Source organism: Platalea leucorodia (genome assembly GCF_965183815.1).
Source record: "Platalea leucorodia genome assembly, chromosome: 3".
NCBI classification, from domain to species: Eukaryota; Metazoa; Chordata; class Aves; order Pelecaniformes; family Threskiornithidae; genus Platalea; species Platalea leucorodia.
The window spans coordinates 86,687,291-86,711,501 of record NC_138825.1 but is presented as its reverse complement, the minus strand read 5'-3'; the positions used below and the strand labels follow the sequence as shown (position 1 = coordinate 86,711,501).

The following is a 24,211-nucleotide window of genomic DNA, read 5'->3' as shown; positions in this document are numbered from 1 at the left end:
CATTTTGCATTGCCTCCCTCCCTCATTCCCAGCCCACTAATACGTTAGTAGTTATCACCACCCGAATCTTATGCAGGTTCACGTTAGGACTCCCTAAATACAGTGAAACACAAGAACTTAACACCTACCAGAGCTGGGAGAAAAAATTCAGAAATTTTTTTTTTTGGCTACTGAACTAGCTCATATTCTTCTATACTTATGGTGCTATTTGGTTCAGCAGATGGAGAATGAAAAGGAAGGTCCCTTTTGCCAACAATTTATATTACCTCACGTGAGAGATGTTATCTATACTTGGGCCCCACGTGACAAAGTCGTTCTGGACCTGACAGTGGGTAAACTGTAAGAGAAGAGCAGACTTTGCACTTGGATGGCCAAGCCACAGACCTGAAATATTAACATTCAAAAGTCAGGGTTCAAGAGACAGCCAAAATGGGCCAGCAGAGTTGAAAAGAACAGTAGCTCAACATTGCAAAAAGCCCAGTCCTTCAGGGAGACAGGCTGCACAGAGGGGGGATAATTCAACGCAGATGACCAGTACCTGGGACTTGCCAACTTATTTCTTCAGAGTAAAATTGTGGGGGTTACCTGTCAACCAAACAAGAGATGTAGAAGCTAGACCAAATTAGGACGGTATGAGCTGCTCTGTAAATCTGCAGGACGGTCAATGGACTAGGTCAGTGCACTATCTGCACTGGTGGTATCATCCTTGGCACCAGCAGGGTTAGTGAATGGGGTGGGAGATGGGGTGGCGAGAAGGGAGAAGGAAAAAACAGAGTTCAGGGTTAAAGAGAGAGTCTTATGGTTAAAAAAAATGAGACAAAAAATGCTATCATCCGAGATATTTAGAAATTAGGGTCAGCCTTCTAATCTTGCCAAATCAAGACAGAAGACACAAACATGGAAGACAAAGAAGAGACGTTCAGAAGAACGTAAAAACCAGAGATGACTTAACGATATTCACAGATAACCAGCTCTCAAGTAGTAAAAATATAGACTGAGCAAGTGTAACCAATGTATAGCTTGCCTTAAAAAAGCCAAACCATCCACATTTCACCTCTTCTTGTTAACACACCGTAACAAACGAACAGCCAGGTAAAGGCTAAAGAAAACAACAAGGGACCCAGGTTGTGTTAAAAACCTTCTTGTATAACCCCGAGCAACTTCTTTGTGCCTCAGCTTACACACATGTAAAAAGCTGTGTATATTGCAATAGGTGTCTGTAAGATGGTTTTAATTAAAATTTGGTGGTTAAAGTACTATTCAGAGTAGAACTCTGAAAAAAGTTAAGTAATTCCACCATTTGTGGTTATCTGATACATCATTTCTCCACAGAAAACAGCTTTGTTCCAAAGTACAAAGAGCATAAAAAGTGCCCTGTGTTTCTGAAAGAGACTCTTGAATCCCCTTGTTCAAATCCAGACTTTAAAATGCCATAAGCAACTCCCCTAGACTTTCTGAAATGCAGATCATCACACTTCGGAGTTATTCTCCACTGAGAAAGAGCAACCAGCAAGCGGATACAGGACACAGCCGGTACCTGTCTGCACTGACTCCCCACCAAGTCTCCAGGAAAGAACTCCCAATGTACTTTTTTCTAGCGAAGAGCAGGGGTCTGAGTAAATACAGGTGTCATGAAAATCTGTAGCTATTAGGTCTCGGATGAAGAAAAGAAGAAGTTGAAGGAAGACTGAAATGACTATTTCAGATTTCACAAGAGAACAGCTAGCTTCTGTTGCCCTAAGTAATTACAATATTGCTTCATTTGCTTTGATTATGAATTTCAATTTTGTGACACCTATCTTTCTTTGCTTGGCCTCTTAATGGCTAGACAACAAATCCGTGCGTGACTGTGCTGCAGTTTTGGTTTTACCTCTTGACAATTAGGCCTCTTTGATGGAGCACGTTTTAATATTATCTGCTGCTGCAATGCTCCATCAAGATCGGGTTTGTCGTCAACTTTTGATTTTATTACTTGTGAAAAAGCAGTAAGCGCAGACATGGAAAGGCAAGACCTGAAGCATCAGCCCGAACAGGAACGGGCCCCAATCCCTGTTCCCAGAAGCAGCCACTTAAGATACTTGGGAAGCCCGGAGAGCACACAGGGTCACCTCCTCCTTAGTTTAACTCCTCTACTTCTGTAACCCTCTTTCCTTCCATTTTAGAGCCTGCTGAGCAGACAGAAAAAGAAATACTTGGGGGATGAACGCCAAGGGAAGACTTCCTTGCAGAACATTTTTGTTTCGTTCTTCATTAGCGGGTGGGTGACAGCCGTACATATCGACGTGGGTGAGCACATGGGGGTTTCATGGAAGACAGAGTGCCAACGTTCATTCCCAGGAGGCTCAGTCTCACTTACGTGACGCCCACATTCACACTGCAATCACAACTGCACCAGCTACAATCTTGTTGGAGCCTCTGCTCACAGGATGCTGGTTAAAGATATCCTAAATCCCAACCCCATCTCCCATTATCCCAAGTCCTCTGACAGCGGACTCAAACTTGGGATCCTTTATGGTAAGGGAGAGCTTGACCAACAGTTTTACCATTAATATCATCCATCAAGGAAGCACTTTTCATTACGTGTTTTAAAATATTAACATTAGCCTCATTACTTATTCCTTACCAACTTCATAGAACAACAGCACTAAAGAAGACCAGCAATACAGGAGCTTTTGATGTTTGCAACGTGCTTACAGGGCCCAAATCTAAGAGACCACATCGTTGCATCAAGAAATGTCACATCAAGGTTTCCAGTAGCTTCAACATTTCCCATTTCATTAAATAAAAAAGGGGGTGGAGAAAGGAGAAAACCGTGTTTCTGCTCCACTTGACAAATGCAAGAAACTGCATATAGAAGAGATCATTTGACACAACCGCTCTGAGTCTTGCTGAAACACACAAACAAAGCGAGATCAACCCAGGTAACTAGAATTCACTTCCATGGTTTAGGCAAATGGTTTAAAAACCCAAAAGTTTCCGGATACCTTGGCTGAATGCTTCCAAATAATTAGTACCTGCATGCAAGTACACTCACCAGTAAATAACAGGTTTCAGAATTCAGCGCCTATCTATCTACACCATGTCAGTCTTTCAACAGATTAACTCCATATGACAACTTAGCTACAAGTCTCAGCCTGGAAGCATTCCCTCCCCCCTCCACCGAAATCATAGTCAGAAATGCTCCGAAGGAGATTAGGGAGACGATTTTGCAAAGCACAAAGCACTGACCTAAATGTGCTCCTGTGTAAGTAGGTGGAGATTCTAAATTTGACTGAAACGGCAATGCTCAGTCCAGCTCTTTGTGTTTTTCAAGATCTGTGTAAGCTTTTAAAGCTTCTCATTTCATTTAAAGCATGTTTCGCCATCTCTAGAAATGTTTTCTGCCCTTAGCCCATTTTGCTATAAACATACTGACAAATTGCACATACACATATTCTGCTGAATCTAGAAAAATGAAAAGTTTTGTGCTTCACCTGCTAGGTGTGACACAGCAACAGTTGCACATGATGCTCTGGCTTGGGCCAGCATTTGATAGCAGTGCTCCAGCATGCAGGAGGGACGGCTGCTTCATTGAACAACACGCTCTGTGAGCTTTTACACTAGGCAAGGAGATCCCAAAATATAGGCCAGCTGCATTTCTTATTTTCATCCATACAACACTGTTAAATCAATGGGATTTGCATGGATTAGCAAAGGACAAAATTAGCCTATTTTAGTAATGGTAAAATGACATTAAGATTATAACCTATCTTACACTCCCAAGACTAATTACTTCCCAAATCAATGTATCAGAAGGCTCTTTCTGCCTAACAGAGTCATGTGTCAGATGAAAATAAAACAGTTCTTTTGTTTAATAATTTTCTCTTTTAGACATGATACATTTTAAAACTGAAAGAATTAATCACTTCATTTTCTGTAAAGAGTGAAAAAGGAGCACAGGCTGCTATGCCGCTTGGTTAGAAAAACCAGGCTGAGAGGCTGTTGCCAGCTCACTGAACCCTGAGCTATGACATCATGGCTGGCCATGACGTAATTCCTTTTGGAAGATGGAGCTCTCTTAAACACCAGTGAGGCTGCTGTTCTACCCCCAGCTGCTCCTGAGATTCTTACGTGTGAATAACAGCGCCTGCATGGGAACGTTCAGATAAAATGTCACCGAGGTTTTGAAATGATAACCAGAAAATGCACCGTGGTATTAGTTCTGCTAAACATTACAAAAGCTTGAATTTTAGTTTTTATTAGCCTCTGCAAGGCTGAATTTCCCAGAATGAAGTAATTGGGTGTCTCAAAATCATCTAAAAATGGTTTTGCTGTCCTCACACTAAGGCTCTACACCCCCCAGCTGCGATACTTATAAAATAGCTAATCTGAGAACAACTCAGTGGTTTTAAAGGGACCTAAATATAAAATAGGCTGAAGGATACCCAGGACGATGCAGAGAAACACACTTCACACATACTGGGGACGCAATCGCTTTGGTATCACGTAAGAAATCACCAGCCACCAAAGGACCCGCGGCAGCTGCCCATCTGTACGCTGCTCCCGGTGCATGGCCGCCACAAGTCAACTCAGCCCAGCTTAGCCTACAGCTAAAGCCGGTTACTCCATTTTTAGCCACTGTCAAATGAAGGGGTTATTTGCTTTTAATACAGTGAAGAATAAGGGCAACAAGTTATTAACACAGAGCCCACGTGGACACTCGTTCAATGGACGCCCCTCCAAATAGTTGGCCTCGAGTGCCTGTCTGGGGCCGTACCCATGGCTGTGGCAAAGCCTGGTGCAGCTCAGGCTGGGGGGGGTCCCGCTGCGGGCCGACGCATGGGTTAGCGATCCCTGGGTGGGCAACTCCGACAGCATCCCGAGCTGAACCCCTGGCTGTCGTACATCAAGACTGATGATTTTCATAGCATTTTCCTCCAGAAGGCAGATTATTCTGGCCACTTTGTTTCAAGCTGCTCGCATCCGTCACTTCTCACATCCTCAGTAAATGCAGAGCTGGTTTGCAGCCTCTGTCCTAGGGACTGCGTCTCAGCAGGGTTGCATGCGTGCACTACAGTTTAAGTACTTTGGGACTGCTGAGAGTGAAATGCATAAAATGCTAATGTATTACTAGACTCCTACAATAATTTTAAATAGCGTCTCTGGTATATGGAACTATTTTACAAGCAAGTCAGTGTTCTATGACACCAAAGATTTTTATTTTATCTTTTAAAGTTTAAATATCACAGAAAAGTGGGTGTTGATAGGATCTGCCAGCAGCACAAACAAAATGTACGAATCCAGACTAGAAATGAAACAGTCTCTCCACAATGGGGAAATTAAGGCAAAACAACAGAAAAAACCCCACAATATACAGCAGCTTAAAAGTATTGAACAAGCATGTAGAAGAAAGATTTCAAAGCACATTTGGGCATGCCCTTCTTCAGGCAACATGTCAAAACCACTACTTCTCCTCCCCTTCTCCTTGACAGACGGCCTAACTGGGCCCGAAGCCACACCACCAAGCTGTGATCCTGGCAAAACCCACAAGGTAAATAAGGTTGGGCACAAAGTGCGACTGGATGGGAGGCATGCGAATGCTGAAGGATGAGATGCTGGTGATTTAGCAAGCAGCACAAACTGCTCAGAAACAATGCTCCGGCACAATGCCAAGAGTGCTCTGGAGGTAAATGCTACATAGCCAGGGCTGTATCCATCTTCAGTTGAGGCCCTCGTGTGTTTGAAAGGTTAAATGCTTCAAATTTCCTGAGCAAATCTCAATTCTTTTAAATTTTCCTCAAGCTACTAAAAAAACCAAACAACAAACCCTCAACTATCCAGTTAACGCTTAATGAATTTTGTTTTCTTCTGTGCTGCTAGCGTGGCAGGAAGATGCAAGAACGCGCTACCATGCTCTTTTGCAAGACAGGATGTATTTTGTCAGTACCAAACCACCTATATGCGTGCTTTGTAAGAGCAGCCGATTCCCTCGGAGCTAAAAAACACCAAGGAGATGCCAAGTCACATTATTTGGGCATTTCTTTTGTTTCAGCATTGTGTAACAGGACCATCTGCGCGAGACCCAATCAATAATCAAAGCTAGCCACAGCCAGATGACAAATATCGCTGCTTCTTCAGGTTTAAATGTCAAATTATCAGTGCCATTCCAATTCTGGTTTGCTTTTAACTTCAGATCAAAGCTAACATAGCTGGGAAGACAATGCTTTCCACCCTCTGCCTTCCCCCCCCCCCCGCCTCGCTGCTCTGAAATCATCTGTCTCCAAGCCAGAAGTCTAAATGGAGTGTAGGGCAAGTTCAAAACAGAGAAGGTTGATGGGAGTCTACTGCCAATTCCACTCTGCAGTCACAGCTTGCTCCCACAGCTCCATTAGCTGCCTGCAATCAAGGGCGGCCGACTCAGTCCTGCTTGCTGTCCAGGTTTAATAGGTTCAGCTAGTTAATGAGCAATGGCTAGATTGCATTCCAAGACTTCACATCATTCACAAAGCAATTAAGAGTACACTTCTTGGTCTCCTCCAGGAGCCTGAGAGGAGTGCCTTGTTCTACTGAGAGGATAAATGCAAGCCACAATTTTCGAAACTGAATAGCATGACACAGTGGGAAACCGTCAGAATATTTACCTTTTCTAAGTATCAAGCTGAATGCATCCTTCCTTTTCCACAAGCCTCTGAAGGGCTCCCTTACCTGTACATCCCTGCATTATAGATTGCTCTTGCCAGATGAAACCAAGAGCTGTAAGCCACTGGGAAGCATCTCAGTGAGCTGCTGACAAAGCAGGCTAGGGAGCTGTCATGTTAACGAAACAGAAGATATTTAATTCGAAAGCCACTGCAAAGGCAGGGGTACTTTTTACATGTATACTTTTTACATGTTCCCAGCGGAGGACTGCAAGGCACCTTGCAAACAACAAAACACTTATCCCCAGATTTACAAAGCTCAGAAGCTAAGTGACTTTAGCCCTCAGGCATCCCTCACAAAACCAGGACTATGTCCCTAGAGGACAAGGCTACCTCCAAGGGCAGAGCTGTGGGAAAAGCAAGCAATTTCTTTTTCACTTGCACATACCCATTCACCCCCCATGCTCTTACACTACTTTACTGCCGTTAAGGTATGTACCGTTACTGCTCCAATGACCCTTCCAAGTGTTTGTGTCTTTTTAAGCTCTCACTTCCAGGGCAAAGATCCTACTGTTACAGGGAGGTGACTTCTCTGGCGGTACAAAGGATCCTCAGCCTTAAGTGCTTGATTCACAGTTGGACCAAAGCTGGATCCTCAACATGCTCTGAAAGGACAACTCCTGACGTGTGCCGGCTGCCTTTCCCCGGCTGTGCAGCTGAACCCAAGGGAGAAAGGAGTTCTGCTGGCAAGGACCTATCTTTTCTCTCTGTGAAGTGACTGAAAAGACATGCTGCTTCTGTCTTACACCAAACATTAAGAACCATGATCACAGAGCCAGTGAGTAGATGGCAGCCTCACCTAGAGAACAAGGAGAGACGCTGGTCTCTGCATCCCATGTACAACACTCGCATACGAGACTTACAAAAGCCTGGATACTCACTGGTTTATAACATCATTACTAAAAAGAAAAGAACAACAAAAAAATCCGCAAACACTCAAGATCCCTTCAAAACCTACTTCTGTAAAATCAGGAATCAAATAAATCTATCTTGGACAAAGGGATCTTCTGAATTTTTAAGAATCAGATTACCCAATCACTAAACACACGATGATTCAGTTCCTCTGAGTGAAGACAGACAGAAGTATCCACTATCTAAACTGGAGATGAGTTTAAGGGGAAAAAAAAAATACCCCTTCACTCCTTTACCAAAAAACTCATCACTAAACTTTAAAAAAAGACTTACGCAATAACAGAGACTGGTTGTTTTACTTTAAATGCAAAACCTTGGTATGGAAAGGAAGCACAGCTGAAGGGTTATGCAAGTTTTTTCTTCTATTATTCTCCATTTCCTTTGCGCATGCTAGTCAAAACTATAAAATACTTGTGGGAGAAATGCAGAAGGCACCATTTCACATTCCAGAAGATCTATTTCCATGTGCTGCGTACAAGCCAGGCGACCACCCAGGAAAGTCGAGCAAACAGGATTTGGCCCACCAGTGCTGCAATCGCACACTAGCAGCCCTTCTCCATCAACGCTTTGCCCTGTATTTGCTATGAGAGGTAACCACCAAGCCTTATGAGCGGCCGAGCCTGCGGCAGGATCACCTCTACGCCTGCTCTGAAACAATACTAATGAGCAGCCCTGCATTTTCTCCTCCTGAGAAGATGTGCCAAGTTCAGATGCAGTGCTAAAATAGTTTGAATACACCATCCAGAAGAAAAAAAGGAAAAGAAAAAGTAGATAATCTTAACACAGGAGCCTGTAATATTAACAGCTCTTTACTTCTCAAGCCCTTCCACCCCTTGTCCCTTTGCCCTCCATCACAGTACTTTTACCCCAGTTTTACTGAGGAAAGGCGAGCAAAGGTGGGTCATGTGTAGTTTTGGGAAAGGGTATGACCAGCTATTTCCTCTCCTTAGAGCCCACGATTATATTATTTTCCTCTCATACATTGATCACAGAAAGATTTGCTAACTGTTTCAGAGTCACTAAAAAGGAATCAGTCCCTCAGAGGCCAAGCTCGTTGAGAAACTTTGCTGGCTGGAACAACAGAAGTAGGCATGACTTGCCTGTAACAAAGCAGAAGGCATTTGTTTTTAGTTAACTGGGTAAAGGGCAGTAAAACTCGGCCAAGTATTTATTTATTGGACTGGAGTGCCTGCAGCAAGAGGATGGCGAGATGTGTGTAAGGTTTCTGTAATCCCAACCTTGGAAGGGAGGTAAGTGAACTTTGGTTTCACTGTTGGAATAAGCTAGCACAGAAAGCCTGTGGTATGTAATGTAGAAATGATTTACAAAAGGGATGTTTTGGGAGGGCATTGGGGGAGAAAACCAAAAAAGGTCTTTAGAGCTTTCCCAAGATGATACCTTTCTACATCTGTTTGCCATTACTTTCTGCAAGTTCAAGACAGTCGAGAGCACGAGGAGGTAACAAACCGCTAGTGAGATTTTTGCTTTGCAGGAACGACGCTTTCATTTCAGCAGTGAGGAATGCTGACCGTACCCTGGGTGTCGCTGAAGCGTGCCCCTCTGATCTCTCCAGAGGGAACACCAATTAAATTTAACAAAAGTAACCAGTATTAACAGCGCCTTACCTAGTCTTGACCCAAACTGACACTCAGCAGCGTTACTACTGGACAATCTTCAGTACGTGCTAATATGTGGCCCCACCAACTGTGACCGAAAGGCTTATTTGGCTCCCAGTCGTGTCCCCCTGCTCGATCCGAGGGTAACATGAGAGGGGTGGGCAATGAGAGACCCCAACTCTGGATTCATATCAACTTTGGCAAACATGACTGACTTTCAGATCATGGCAGGGCAGAAACACAGGAAGGTCTTCCACCAGGGATGGTATCACCTGGGGATGCTGCAGAGGCTCATTGGATGTGTGGTGGGGAGCAAGAAACAAAAGTAAAGAGGAAAAAACGGATGACCTTGCAGTGCTTAGCTGGAGCTGTCAGGCAACAGTTAATGCTGAGGAATTTTGCAATTCTGTTTATATTCTTTCACCACAAGCAGGTGTTGGGAAGCCCAGGATGGGAGGGGCATGCAGATAAAAAAAGAAAGAGGAACCACTTTTTTTTTGACGTGCGTGATCTATTCAGATGAATCTTTTTTACCGACAGCCTCTTTTCCTGGAATCAGCACGGACGCCCAAGTGTCACTTCCAGGCCCCCCGATAAACAGACAGCATACCTCAAACGTTTAGGTTATGTTACTTGCTTGTGGTGTAGAATGACATGGTTTTGATGGGAGTTCTGGGGGAATTCAGTAATTTTTAACAGAGACATTATTAAAACCTCCAGGCTTTTTCAAATTTAGATTTGTTTTGCTGGTTTTTTTGTTACTTTCATACTATTATAGTCACGTGCTGTCACGTTTACCATCTGAAAAGTGAGGAATAAAGGACGGATCTCCATTGACATCTGTCTCATTTCTTCCCGTGGTCACCTCGCAGACAAGCGTGCATATGATTTTTACACTGACGGATTTTGTACAGAGAAACGCTTTGACCAGCAGATTTCCCCCCACCCGCTGCTGCTCCTTGTCCAGCGCCGCAGCCACCTCGCTCTCTCCTTTCTTCTGCAGCTCTTTGTTGCTGAATGTCAGGGTCATCAGTGCCACCGGCTGACATGATTAGTGTGGCTGACATTACACCACTGCTCTAAAGGAAGCAGGCAGAGGGCAAGGGGAAAAAAAAAAAAAAACCACCCAAACCAAAACTTGCAGCCATTTTAGGCAGAAGGAATCAAGCTCAAATAGACATTAGCTACCCCACTCTTTCCAATTAAAGAGAAGGTCCTTGCACTGCAATGGACGTATGCGGCATTTCAATGCACTCCCATGCTCGTAAAATCAATACACTTATGCCTGCCCCAACACATATCCTGGAGGTATGCTCCAGTTCTCAGAGATCAAAGGCAAAGATTAGGGAGGGGGAAAAACAAAACCGTTAAAAAAAAAAAAAAACCAAACCAACAACAAACCCAGCATCAGACAGGAGATAAAGCCTGACCTGTGATTCAGCAGATTCGAATGCTCAGAAGTACAACAGCCTGTGCACTGCTGAAAGACAGCAGCAGTCCATTACATGTATTGATTTGCAGCACTTTGTCAGCACTAATGATGTTACCTCATTAAAAGAGATAAATGCCCTACTGTTCTACCAAAAGCATCTGCTCCTTCTTCCTTCTCGCCTGTTCTCCAGCAGGGCCCTCAGCAGCAGCACAGCCAAATCAAATCAAAATCCAACGCTAAACTCGCTTACAGTCGCTTGCTAAGGTTGCTTTTTTGTTATTCTTCTCTTCGTTTATTTTAATTTTTTTGTTTAAATGGGGTTATTCTGTGTTTCCTACCAGGTATCTCTTCTCTTGACACCAAATGGGCACATCAAAGGAAAACAAAGCCCTGTGAACCACCACAGCCCTCCTGCCGGCACAGGTCTTCTCAGAAAATAAACTAATGTCTACCTCAGATAATTCACTGACTGTTAGGTAAAATGCTAAAGGCTGCAACTTTGGTCAAAACAGGTGAAGCGATAGGTAAGGCAGCGATGACGACTTCTGTCCGTTAACACCCAGCGATGCATTGCCACACGCAACACGCTGGTTTTGTTTCAACAGATTCCTCGTTACATGCAAAGGTAGCAGTTTACCGTAATGAATGTTTTATGCATAATTCCTTTGTGTATAGGGTCTCCAAAGTACACATTATTAAAGTCTATTAAACTCTCTATTTAGCAGAATTACCAATGTGCCTTTGGGGAAATTATTACAATGAAGCTGTACCGGTATTTAAATTCCAGTTGTTTAACAATCTTTTCCTAATCACCAATCTAGGTATCTACATTAAAGTGCAGTCAGACTTCTTCCAGCGCAGCATAAACCTGTCTATGAGCTGCTTATGGAAATTCATTAAAAAAATGAGTATTTCAACTTGGCATGTTTTTCATAATTAGCCTCAGACAGCTACTGCTTTAGAATAATAGGAACTCCTTTTTGATCCTCTTCACCAAGCAGAGCACTCCACAGTCAAGCCTGGTTACAGAAACAATTAACTATTTGCAGCCATACAATTTATATCAACATACCAGTATGCGCAAGATACCAGCCTATTTAAGGAAAATTTGGCCAACAAGGTCCCATTCTTTACGAACGGCTTTTGTATGCGAAAGGACCTGTCCTTGCGTGGGACTGCATGTCTTCACTGATGGAACAGCCCAAGAGCTGCTCAAACTCGGTGTATGCTCAGGTCCCTCCTCTGGTCCAGCTACTAAACTCTCTGAATTGTGTGTAAAGCAACAACAGAGCAGCTACTGTTGGTTGTGCCCCTCAGACCATTTCCTCTTGAAATACCGCACACTACAGCTATAGCTAGCTACTCTCTAAATGTGCCGGTTTTCGTGGCAATGAGCCTTAAATTCCCAAGTTGTGTGCCCATGCCTCCTCTGTATGGTGTACAGGTATTTTAGCAACGGGAAGAGTCTCACATTTCTTAAGGGAGAGGAAGCAAACTTGATCACACTAGAAATCACAGGATTCAGCTTCCTGGGGTGGGGTGGAGGAGACCTAGATCCTAACCTCCACAACCTTCAATAAATCACCGTGTTCCTGCCTCCATTTCTCATCAGTACGAGGGTGGTATTACATCCTCTTTTAGATGCCCAGGCACGCTCAGGTTCTATCTATGGGGCAGTCAGGCTCTCCAGCAAAGACAACGGAGCAAGTACCTGAACAGATGTCTTGTCCTTGCCACTACATCATACCGACAGTTTTACAACTTCAACACCAGTTCAGTTCTCAGTCAACTTCAATGACAAAACCAACATTAATATATTGAAAAAATGCTGACAAAAGTCTTATTAAACCAGTGGGCACAGAAACAGAATATAAGTAATGAAGGAGTTGCTCAACAGGGCTTCACATCAAACAAAAATGCAGAATTTAGGCCATAATACAACTGCGTGTTTTGATATGCCAGAATCAAAGTTTATGTCCAAGTACAGATAAAAGGAGGACTAAAGTCATCACTGGAAGCTGGTATGTATCGTAAAGGTTCCTCTGACAAGTCTGAATCAAATACTGTCTGCTCTTTTTGGCTCTGAGGCAAATTCAATGCCCTCTGGCAGGCCTACACACTGAAGCTGTTTCCATCATGACCAGAAGTCCTTCAGAGGACAATCCTTGGAAAAAAAGCACAGCAAATGGGTGGGCCTATTTTAGTTATACACTAATTCCCTATAAATCAACAGACAAAAGTGCTTCTTTTCTCCAGTTACAAAACCTGAGCCAAATCACCTCTGTTTTACAAATGCAACCTCATTGACTTTGCTCGAGTTACACATGCACTAGAGCAGATTTTGTCCCTGTGTGCAATGGGAGGCCAAATCTCCCATAAATAAGAAAAGAAACATCTTAACTCATCTTAACTGAAGTGGGAAGAGGAACATCCCTTTCACCTTTAAAAAGGAGGCGTACTTCTAAGAGACAGAAGGGAAAACACCCACTAATTTCACTTCTTCAGTTTGCCTCTCCATTAGGAAAGACTCCTGTGTGCTTAGGAAGCACATGTTTCTCAGGCTTTTAAGGTTACCTTATCCCACTGCAGATCAGAAGTCCAAGAATATCAGATGTTGGCTTAGAAAAGTCTCCAGCATCTACTTCGCTATCCATTAAAGAAGCACCTCTTCCATCCAGTTTGATAGGGTGGTAGATCAAGGGTGCAGCTCTACCACAGCCTGAAGCCGTCAGTCCCTTTTTCCTATCACTTGCTCCTTTGCCTCAACCATAGTTTCAGGAGCACGAGGTGAGATGGTTCTGTTGAGTTACCCAAAATCCAACCATATCTTTAGTTTAGTTAGCTGTTGGCTGGATTCACCCCATCAAGCAGCTCATGGTACAGCCTCGTAAGCACCAAAGCAGATGCAAGAGGGAAGGGAGGGAAGTCCTGGCCAAGGACACCGTGGGAAGAGAAGGAGGATGAACAGCCGTAACTGGGACTGGCTTAGGCTGCCATGAAACCTTTACTCCCTGAAACCTACCAGAAGACATCATAGAAACAGAAGCCACAGTGCACAGTGTGGCATTTAACATGGGCATTGCAATACATGCGTCTAACATTCCCATCTTCTTATGTCGTGTTTATCACACAGATGACAGACCTCACAAAAGCACCTGACAATGTGATGTCACTTTTTTCCCAGTGTACTGGGTGTAGATGTGGTACAGCCTTCATTTGTTATTGCGGCACGTGGACAAGCAGCCACCTCAGCCAAGCTGTCGCCTTGTCTCTCCTGCCACCTACTGTACTGAAAATCAAAATATGTGTCACCAACTCGTGCCCATCTCCACTCCTGTTTGGAAATACCAACCTTTAGTTCTTCTAGAAGTACCACTGCATGCATGTGGGAACTCCCTGCTGTCACAACTCCTCCAGCGATGCTATCCAACGTTTCCTGATGAAGGCTAAATGCAGCACTTTGAGCTCTATTTAACTCACTGATGCTTCAGGGTTAAAATTAGCATTCAATACTAAAAATTCCCCAGAGTTTAGGGCACGAACTCCTCTCCCCCTTTGCCCCACAGAGAATTAATCACAGAAGATTTATTTTAAATGGTGAACAGGCCATGATGCCCCATAAACCTCCGTCCCTTTATTTGATGTTATTTCCGATGACAACACTCACAAGGGGCAAAACCCAGCAGAAAAATAACTTCCCATTGGGCGTGTGACTGTCAGCCCGTGGGCAGGGGTGAAACACTTGCTGCACTTGAGCTGCATAACCAAATGAGCGTCACCCAAGAACAGACCCGCCAGATGCAACAGTCTGCTTCAGACCGTGGTTTACCTTTGTCCTTTTAACCTCTCGCTCTCAAAAAGCACAGCTGAGCGAGTCTGGCTGTGCCATGCATACCCTCGGCAGTGCAGTGCTACCCACGCGAGACGTCCTCCCTGGGAACAGCATGTGGTCCTGCTGCCTCCAACCTCACTGGCTGCAGAAGGGGCTTCACTGACGCTTGTGCCCAAGTGGCGCATCCAAGGAGAAGAAAATTAGTTTGTCATAACCGTCTGGGTTCTGCCACCCATCCAGACACCGTTAATCACAGTGAATGGCATCAAGAAGGGCAGCAACAAGTCTGAGCTGGTCCGGCACAGTCCAAGTCCACCGCAGGGGCTTCAAACCCATTCATGGTACTACATGGAAGCCAATAAGCAATCAACCCAAAAACGAGTGGGCAGATATCCCATGTTAATTATTTATGCCATCCTCCCAGAAGGCATGACAACTTTATTTTTTAGTATTTTATTATTAATTTCGAGAAAGTATTCAAACAGAAAACACCAAGCTGAAGTTGCTAAAAGAAATCTCATTATTTTTTAGTAAGAAGTTGCGGCTGCTGGTTTATTTTCCCATATATGGCATTCCCTTTTACCTAATCAACAGCTTGGGGCTTATGACAGCAGATATCCTAGATAAAAGGAGTATTCTGATGAAGGAGAAAGACATTCAACATCTGCATGATCAAGTAAGCTATCAAATGTATTTATTTATGCTGTGACCATAGTAATCAAGAGGTATTAAATGTGGAACCGAGCATCAGTTAAATGCATTTTAAATCTGATTTTTCACTGGTGGCAGTAAGGAAACCGTTGACTAGCAGGACTCTTTAGGGTCTTTACAGGCTGCAATTAGAGAAGCAGATGTAGAAGATAAATCTACTCCTGCAAAAAAGTCTTACTTTTGCAAGTAACAGTGGGCCTTTCATCTTAGCACTTAGAATTTGATCAACTGAGAAAAAAACATTAATATAAGTCCACTTACTCACAGATAAATATCTCTGAAAAATGAGGACATCTCTTTTCCTTAAACAAATCTGACAAGGCTATAACTAAAAACATTTGTGTAACATGCAGTTTGTTATGGACACAGGAAAACAACTGGCATGAGTAACTGGTGTGTCTAATCTCACCTATTTAGCCACCAAAATGCCTCAAGGGCTGTGATACATCCACTTAAAGCCAAATATGGCCCACAAATATCTATTAAACATGAACGAATTTATCAGGGAGCAACAGTATGTTCCCATTAATTGCACAAAGGTTGCAAACAGGTAAAAAAAGATCTTTTTACAGCATGTGATCAGAAGCAGCTTTTGCCAACTCCAATTTAATTTATAACAGAATCAAGGCAAATACCTAAAGGATCATGTTAGCAGCTAGTAACACTACAGGAACCATCAGTGAAAAGGTAATGAATTGAACAGGGCCTTAAAACAACTTGATATTTTTTAACACAAACTTGAAAAACCTGCTGCTGCAAGGGCAGTGTCAGAGGGTGCTCGCACATCCTTGCTAGAAGTTCTCAGACAACTCTTAAGGATCCCTAAAGGATGCTCCAAGGGAACTAAAGAAGCCAATTTTATACATGCTGTGCTGTCTGGATTGATGTCTCACTAAACCAACAGGCAAAGTTTAATCTCCAAAAGGACTTCTACCTCTGCTGCGCTCCACCGAATGGAAGGGAAAAAGATTTAAGCTTGTTTGGTCTACGGCCGATGGAGACTTTCTAGTAGAAATGGAAGTCAGCCGATGAGCAGGTGATAAGCTGCTCCCAGAGTTTCCCTTGCTTTGAGAGGAGCGGAGCGGCTGAGAGATATTCGGAGCAGATTCTCCAAACAAGCTGTTATGAGAAGCCACTATCCAGAAGGCTCGACAGGAGGAAAAAGGAAGCAGGGAAATCACAGTTAATGGGATTTGGCCGCACCCAGAAAACAGCTATGTTTCCGAATACATTACAAACAGTCCTGCACTTCACCACTGCACCAGTTCATTGCTGGATGAGAAAACTTTACATAGATTTAATGCCTTAAAAAGCTCCATGGAAATTTAGATTAATCTGTTTAGAACAAATCTCGCCTCTGCCCTGGGATGCCGTGTAGATGCATACATGAAGAAGAAGAAATTGCCACCACTACACCGTAACTTCTTCTGTAAGGGGGAAGCTGTCAGGCTAGAGATTTATTTATTTTGAGGTTATTTCATAAGTCCCATAAATGAACGTTTGCGATACGGGGAGGTCACCACCCTGCTCATCTTAGATATCACTGCAGAGAATTATAAAGTTTGCCCAAGTTTTCTGTGGGAGGGAATTGCTATCAGATCCTGTGAAGCAAGATAATTTGAGCTCAAAAGCAGAGGGTTACCTCGCTTCCAGAGCATCTCTCCTTGGCACAACTTCAGATCGAGGAAGGACATACAATTCGGGCACAGAATAAGGTCTTTGGAAGGAAACATAGTGTTCTCGCACCTAGAGGAAAGCGTGCAAACCCCTGGCTACGGGTTACATCACTTTGGAAAGAGCAACGTCAGCAGGAGGTTGAGCAACCTCAGCAGGAGGTCCTCAGTGCCTCCCTCACCAAGGTGGCTCTGTTGCCTTGATGAGAGAGGCACTGAGGACCTCCTGCTCATCCTCCAACCTAGGTGGAGAGAGAGTTGGTTGCTTAAGGTGTCAATGAAAAAAAAAATTACCACCACCAATACCCTCTACTGGTGCAAACTGAAGCCAAACGCGGGACATGACACAACACGTACGAACTCCAAACTCATCCTTCCTCAGATCCCAAAGGAGGCAGTGCCACAGTACGTGCGAGGAGGGAAGATGCCAGCAGCAGAGAAATTTCTGGTCTAATCGTGAGATAGAGGAAGAGGCAGTAGGAGCAGAATAATGGAAACGATAGGAGAAGCAAGATAAAAGAATTACAGGGCTGATAGCATCTTATAGACAACACACTTTTAGAAGAAGGGGAGGAAGTTGAGCGGCTGTGAAAGAGGGGGAAGGAAGAGCAAGGCTGATTTTCCCGATAGTCAGGTCATGAACAGTTCCTGAAATCTGTCTAGTCGGGCTGCTTGTCCGACGTAAAGATGCAAAAAGCAACACATGCGGCATCTTCAAAGCGGAAAAAGGAGATATTGCAGAGTGGGGCGCTCTGCAGGGGAATTAAAAAAACTACAAGTCTTCTAAGTGCCATAAATAGAGATGAAGCTATTGAGCTCTCAACCAATAATGAACGTGAATATTTAACAGAGGTGTTATGCAGAATTGTCCACTAAGACAAAAATCAAAAACCTTGGCTCCTCACAAACGTCTTTTCTTTTGGAAATCCCACAGCCACTGCTGGGAGATTAGCTTTATAAAGTGAGAATTTAACTGGAATTGCAGCTCTGGGTAACTACGGGAAATGTTGCTCACAGCAACAGAAAATGTAGGATAATTAGGTAGGGGAAAGAAAGTTACAGTAACTATGCAAACAGAATAAATAACAACTCTGTCCTTCTCTGAGACCTTTCCGAGGATCTCAGAGCAATCTACAGTCATTCCTCGTTAAAAGCTGCTGTGCCACAGCCACAGCTTATTGCACGGTCTAGGTCCCAAGCCTGGCCATACTTCCCATCCTTATACTCTTATCCCCCTGCTAATCCTCACCCCGGACATCAGCTGCAAGCTGAGGGGCAGGGACCCCGTCACGGGTTCGTGCAGTGCAGGACCCCAGCCGGGACTCAGGGTGCTGCCAAGTGCTCCTTCAACATAATTAACGAGGTGGCCTGATCAAGAGACAAAGAAGACAAAAGGTTTCCACAAAGCGAGAAAACTGTTAAGTGTGAGAAGTGAAGGCTCTCCCCACACCGAATGAGCTCAGCAGCACAGCCCGGCAAGGCAAGCGGGCTGGGAAAGCCAGCCGTCTTCCACACAAAAGTGTAAAAAAGAAGCGGGAGGGAAAAAAAAGGGAAGACAAGGTCAAGCAGAGGGAGGCAGGCTCCAGACAAACCATCCCCTCCCCAGAAGAAAGCACCTCAGCAGATACCGCTGTGGAGTCTGCAGAAGATGCTGCTCAGCGGGAGAAAGGGTCAAGTTAAAATACAAACCCATGTTTACATGCTCCCACAAGTTCCTTGACTCCAGCTGAGAATTTAATGATATGTGTTGCATTGGACTTGTTTGATTGCACGTTTTCCACCAATTTCCAGTTCCAGTTTCTGTTCCTACTCTGATTTTTAATCATCATCAGGACAAAACACTAATATTCAGATACTGCCTTGCTAAGAAATCTGGAGTAACTGGAAGTTATACTAACAATATTTAAATACGGTCCATGTCTATTTAAAGGTTTGAACGCATCTCGTTAGAACACTGCATAAATTAACCCAACCTAATTCTCCAGGATGCATCAAGATTTAAAAAGCCCTAAGTTTGATGTTGTCTCTTACCACCCACTTAAAAAAACAACAAAACCAACACGCTGGGGTTAGCTTAGGTTGCAAACGGTAACAAAAGCAACATTCAACTGAATAAACGTAATTTACTCCCTGATATAATGAAGATCATGCCATAACCAGTTCAAAACCAAAACAAGAGGCTCTCCCCCGCCCCGTCCATGCACACGCACCCCCATTTTCACTGTTAACGATGCCCCAGTACAGCTTGCCCGCTCAGGACCCTGCATCGCTCCCTCCATCCCTCCCCACCGCCTGAAACCATCCCTGGCCGGAGCGAAGCGCGTGCTGCTGCCGCCGGGCTCCCCGTCCCCACCGCCCCACTCACGCTGGCGGCCAGACAAAGCAAACTCCGGTTGCATCACGGAGCAAACTCATTTTCCAGCAACCTCCCAGCCCGGAGTTTACCGCTACTGTAATCCGGTGCTGTCAACAATGCCGCCTTTGTTGCGCGCCCATGCACGCGGCTTGCTTGTTGGTTGGTTTGTCGTTTTTTTTATTATTATTTATTTTAAGGAGAATTTTTGTTTTAAATGAGTAATCTGTTTTCGAGTGATTTCTCCTCTGCGCTGGCTCCACCCTGCACTGTAAACGAGACATTACCTTATACAAGAATGAATCTGCTGCATTCCTCTGTCTAGCTGCCTCGCAGCACATTTCCTACGCTCGCAGCAGCCCCGGCAGTGCACACTCTCCCACCCCTTCCCCCCCACCTTTTTTTCTTTTCTTTTTTTTTTTTTTTTTTTTTTTTTCTCCTTTTCACTGCCTCGCTGTGTTTTTGTGTAAATGATCTCACATGACTCAACAAATCCATCTGCCTGGAGCAGGCCAAGTTTGGAGCCTTCCCAGGAGGGAGGAGAAGAATTGCTTTGTGGAAAGGACCTGGAGCTTTGCCCTTTCTCTGGCTCAAATTACCCGCCTGTCAGGCCTGACGGATTTGGCTAAAAATAAAAGGAAGCGGGCCGTGAAAAGGAGATGAATGAGCTCAGCAGTTCCTTAGATAACATGGGCCTGGTGTCGCCTAAAGCTCCCAGAGCAGGAACTTCGGATGCCGGGCGTGTGAGTGCGGTGCTGCAGCCTAGGTGAACTTGGCTGCTTGGGGACCCAAAAAAAAAAAAAAAAAGGGTGAAAAAAAAGGGCAAAACCAAGCATACGCTGTTGGAAATAAACGGATTAAAGACACACAGAATGGGAAAACCGCCTGCTGTAGGTTTTGAGCTTGTAAAAGGGGAGATTTACGGCGTTTCCAGTGGGGAAAGGGGGCGTGGGGGGGTGTGGCGGGGGACGCACGTGATGTCAGTCTCCCGCCCTGCCCGAGGAGCCTCAGCATCCTCCCTGCAAATGCCTGCCCAGCGCCCGCAGCGGGTATTAAGCACTTAGTTTGGCAATGTAATGACACACTGCAACAATCTGTAATGCAAGGCAGTCAGCAAAGCCCTGGCTCGCAAAGCTCTTTCTCCTAACCATTAACCATATGTTTGGCTCTGCTGCCGCCCGAGCGAGCGGGTGTTCCAGCGCACCATCTGGTTTCTATCCACACAAGCAACTGCAAAGCACAGAGTATTTCCCTCCAGAGCTGTGTCTTCCTCCCCAGCTCCCCCTCCCCGCCTGGCCCCCCACTCCTCTGCTCCCCGTCTTCCTCCTTCTCCCCCTTTCAGGCAGCAGCCTCGCCTCCCCGCTACGATGCTCCAAGCACTGGGGACCGTGGCCGCCCCACCAAGGATGCGGCAGAAGAACAGGGATGCTGAGGCGTGCCACCCCCTGTGAGCTCACACCCTGCACACACACACACACACACACACACACACACAGATCGCATCCCTCAGCGTCGATGCTTGGGGTACCACATTAAAAAATGGGCGTGTTCTTGACCGGTCCAGGAGCTGCTGCAGTGCCCATTGCATCTCACTTACACACACAGGCGCACAGGGAGCGTTCAGTTTGCATTACATCAACTCCATCCTGACACTGCAGAAGGACTTCAAGAATGAACCTAACAACAGGAGGACAATTAGCAGTGTTATCTCCTGCCCCCAAACAGGGCTTTCTAGGCACATTGGGTGTTGGTTCCCCATCCCACCAAATTAAGAAGATTCTGGGGGAAAAAAGGAAAAAAGGAAAAAGGAGAGAAAAAGAAAGACAAATGGAATGAGAGAGAGAAGAAAAAGGAATGAAAATATTTACTTTTCCTGTGATAACTAAACAAGCTCTTTCTGAAACTACAAAAAAAGCTTTCAAGTGTTATATTTTAGAAGACCTTGTACCATATGTTTGCTTGATGACTTTATGAATTCTAACTACTATTTATGTTTTTAAAGCACTTCCATCCTTCTGTTTATTTCTGAAGTCACCTACGGGAGATCAGCAGTAATTTTCCTCTCAGGTTGGCCAATTCAAGATTAATCATGACCTAATGCAAGTATTCAGGGATGCAAGCAATAGGATATTCAGCAAATCCCACACTTGCTCCTTTAAAATAAGTTTATACTCTGCAATGAGTCACACATACAGTGTTTATCCAAGTTACCAGTGCTACAAGAAAAAAAAGCCCATTACATTTGCAAATACATACAAATCGCAGCTGTAAGCACCCAACTGCTTACACCAGGACTCGCTTCTATGACTGGATATTGATTTTTTAATAATGTGTCATTATACCAATGTTGATACAGCAACTATCTTCCTGGAGTATGCAATTAATATTAAAAAGAAGCTGGCTCTAGGAAATATCAAATCCACATCCATTCACAAGCTATTTAAACGTCCCCCTTGGTCATGACTATAGCAATGCAAAGCCACAACTGCGTTTTTCCCACCTAGCACCTAACAAAGAAAACGCAAAGGACTCGCCGGTTAAAAACAGCTCAGTCAAAGGCAACTAGCTCTGCTGATCTGCTTCTCGATAAAATACTGCAGAACCTCTCCAATCGGTGCTGGAAACCAAGAAGCTACATTGAAAAAGATGCATGTTTTCTGAACCTCCTCATATGTCTGAGAAATCAGTTCACGAAAAAGCGTGCTGTAAGCCCTTATCCTGGAATAAAATACATGTGGGGAAAACCCATATGCTTGTGAAAAGCCTGATGACTTCACTGGGATTGCCTAAGAAGTTTGAGGGTAGGATCTGGCCCCAATTATGAACGTGAAGTGCAATTAGCACTGTAAACTCCCCCCTCTTCATCTTCCACTCCCCCTCAGTGAGGGAAATAATTAAAATGATTAAAAACACGAGAGATGCATTTTAGCTAGAAATGTACACTTCCTACTAAATAGGATCTAAATATGTTACAGTCCATTATTTTAAGATAAGATTGTTGCAAACATATTAGTAGTGTGCTTAAACATCACACATTAGGTTTCCTACAGCTATGCAACAAGAAATTGTCTTCATTCACACACAGAAAATAACCAGCGGTAGTCCTCTAAAGCAGCAAAGGTCTAGGTCTGGGTCTTTTAGCAGATAATGATCTCTGATCCAGAAATCTTTCAAAAGGGGGAATTCAAGGGAAATATTAATAGATTCAGAGTTGTGCAGTCTGAAGGGACAGCTAATCATTTGACCTTCTTCCATAAAACAGGCATGGAGCTTCCCCGCCTACATCGATGCAGCTGTAAGAGGTTGAATTAGAGAATCTCTTAGGGTAAAAAAACCCATTAAAAAAACCCCAAAAAAAGAACAGCCTCAGATTTAACAGCCTGACATAAGGAAGGAAGCTCCCGCAGCCCCAGCAACGTTGTCCTATCCAGCAGTCGCCCGTGCTGTGGGAACACTCACACCCTCTTGCCTGGTCCGAATTAATTTAACAGCCACCCACTGGGTCTTGTTATACCTTGTCACCTTCCTCTACTCCCCAGTCCCTGACAAATGGCCACCATCAGCTTGAAACCCTGCCAGTTTTTAAAGCATAATAAAAAGTGGTGTCACATTATTACCTGAATCCACCGAGTCCTCCTGCCAACAATGATGTTTTCGCAATCACATTTTTGTTTTTAAAAACTTCTCTCTTGCCTCATGGCTCTGTGTGAAAAAACAACACAAAACAGAAAACTGATTAACTGCACGTGATTATCTATTATTTCCATTACAGCAGTTGGCTCTCCCAGTAGATATTTAGGTCTTTTTTTTTTTTTTTTTCCCTGCCACGTGTCATAAAGATATTAAACAAGTAAAAGTCTTTCCCCCAAAATTGTTCATTGACCAAACAGAAGTGACAGAGAACAATTTGGAGGGGCGGCCGAGGTACCACAGCCCATCACTTGTAGAGCTGTGCAGGAGAACGAACCTCTCCTGCGCCCAAATCCTCTGCCCTCTCCCTGGGGCATCCTGCTCGGCAGCGCTGGGACCAATGCCAAGCAGGTACTCAGTGCCACCAAAAGCAGAAATACGGGGGAAGAGAGTGCTGCTTGAGTTTCTTTCAGTTTCAACAGTAAATACATGCTACTAATAACCACAGCAGCAATGTAAAAATAATACTTGCAAAATTACATTGACAGTAAATTACTTAATCGTACAGTTTCCCTGAACTCTGCACCTACAACATTATTTAAGTAGTGACTCCACTTAAAATTCTCGAAAGGGTCTTTTAGTGCCTGTGTTTACTCCTCACTTCACGTATTAGTAGCTTTAAGATTCAGTGTCAAATTCTCCTGCCAATACACCAGTGAACCAAAATGTACACTTCATATAAGAAATTTCCACACTTAAGTAAGGAAGAAAAAAGCCCATATGGTAGAAACCCAACTGAAGTTACAACCTCGAAAAACGCCACCAGCCTCTCTGAAAGGCCAGAAGACACATCATAAGTAAAGAAAAAAATGCAACTGGATTTTCAGTACTGGAAATGACATTAAAGTCAGTATTTCATCTCTTTCCCTGAAAGCAAACAAAACGCTTCACTTAGGTGCAACTCAACCATCTGTACGTGATCCTCCACAAGGGCACACGAAGTAAACACGACCACGCAGCACGGGGTGGGGAACATGGCTGTGATACCCTTCCTGCGATGTCAGGGCTTGGGCATTTGGCATACTCTGTCCATTGTCGACGTGGATGTCTGCCAGAAACTTCTGTTGCAAGGTTTCGGTTGCAGTGGTCTGATTGAGCCATTCCTGAAAAAGTGGCTGGAAAGACTCAACAAACTCTGGCAACCTCAGGAACAGAGAGTTCAAGCCTGGGACTAGCCAGCTGCCACACGAAGCAAAGAGCATGGTCTAGTTCAAGGCTGAGGAGGAGACAGGTGGCCTTTGCCTCTGGCATCTCCTCCCGACCGGGCAGGGCCACCTCCCGAGCAAGGACAGGGATCAACGCTCTCCCCTGCTCC

The 24,211-nt window shown here is 44.4% G+C and overlaps 1 protein-coding gene across 1 annotated transcript in view; it reads right to left on the bottom strand.

Moving 5' to 3' along the window:
• Positions 1 to 22,839, bottom strand: part of BACH2 (BTB domain and CNC homolog 2) — a 146,643-nt gene extending 123,804 nt beyond the window's left edge. The window contains exon 1 of the mRNA XM_082306348.1: positions 22,824 to 22,839. The gene's annotated coding sequence lies outside the window, so the exon portion shown is untranslated. The remainder of the gene's footprint in view (positions 1 to 22,823) is intronic.
• Positions 22,840 to 24,211: the final 1,372 nt, after the last annotated feature.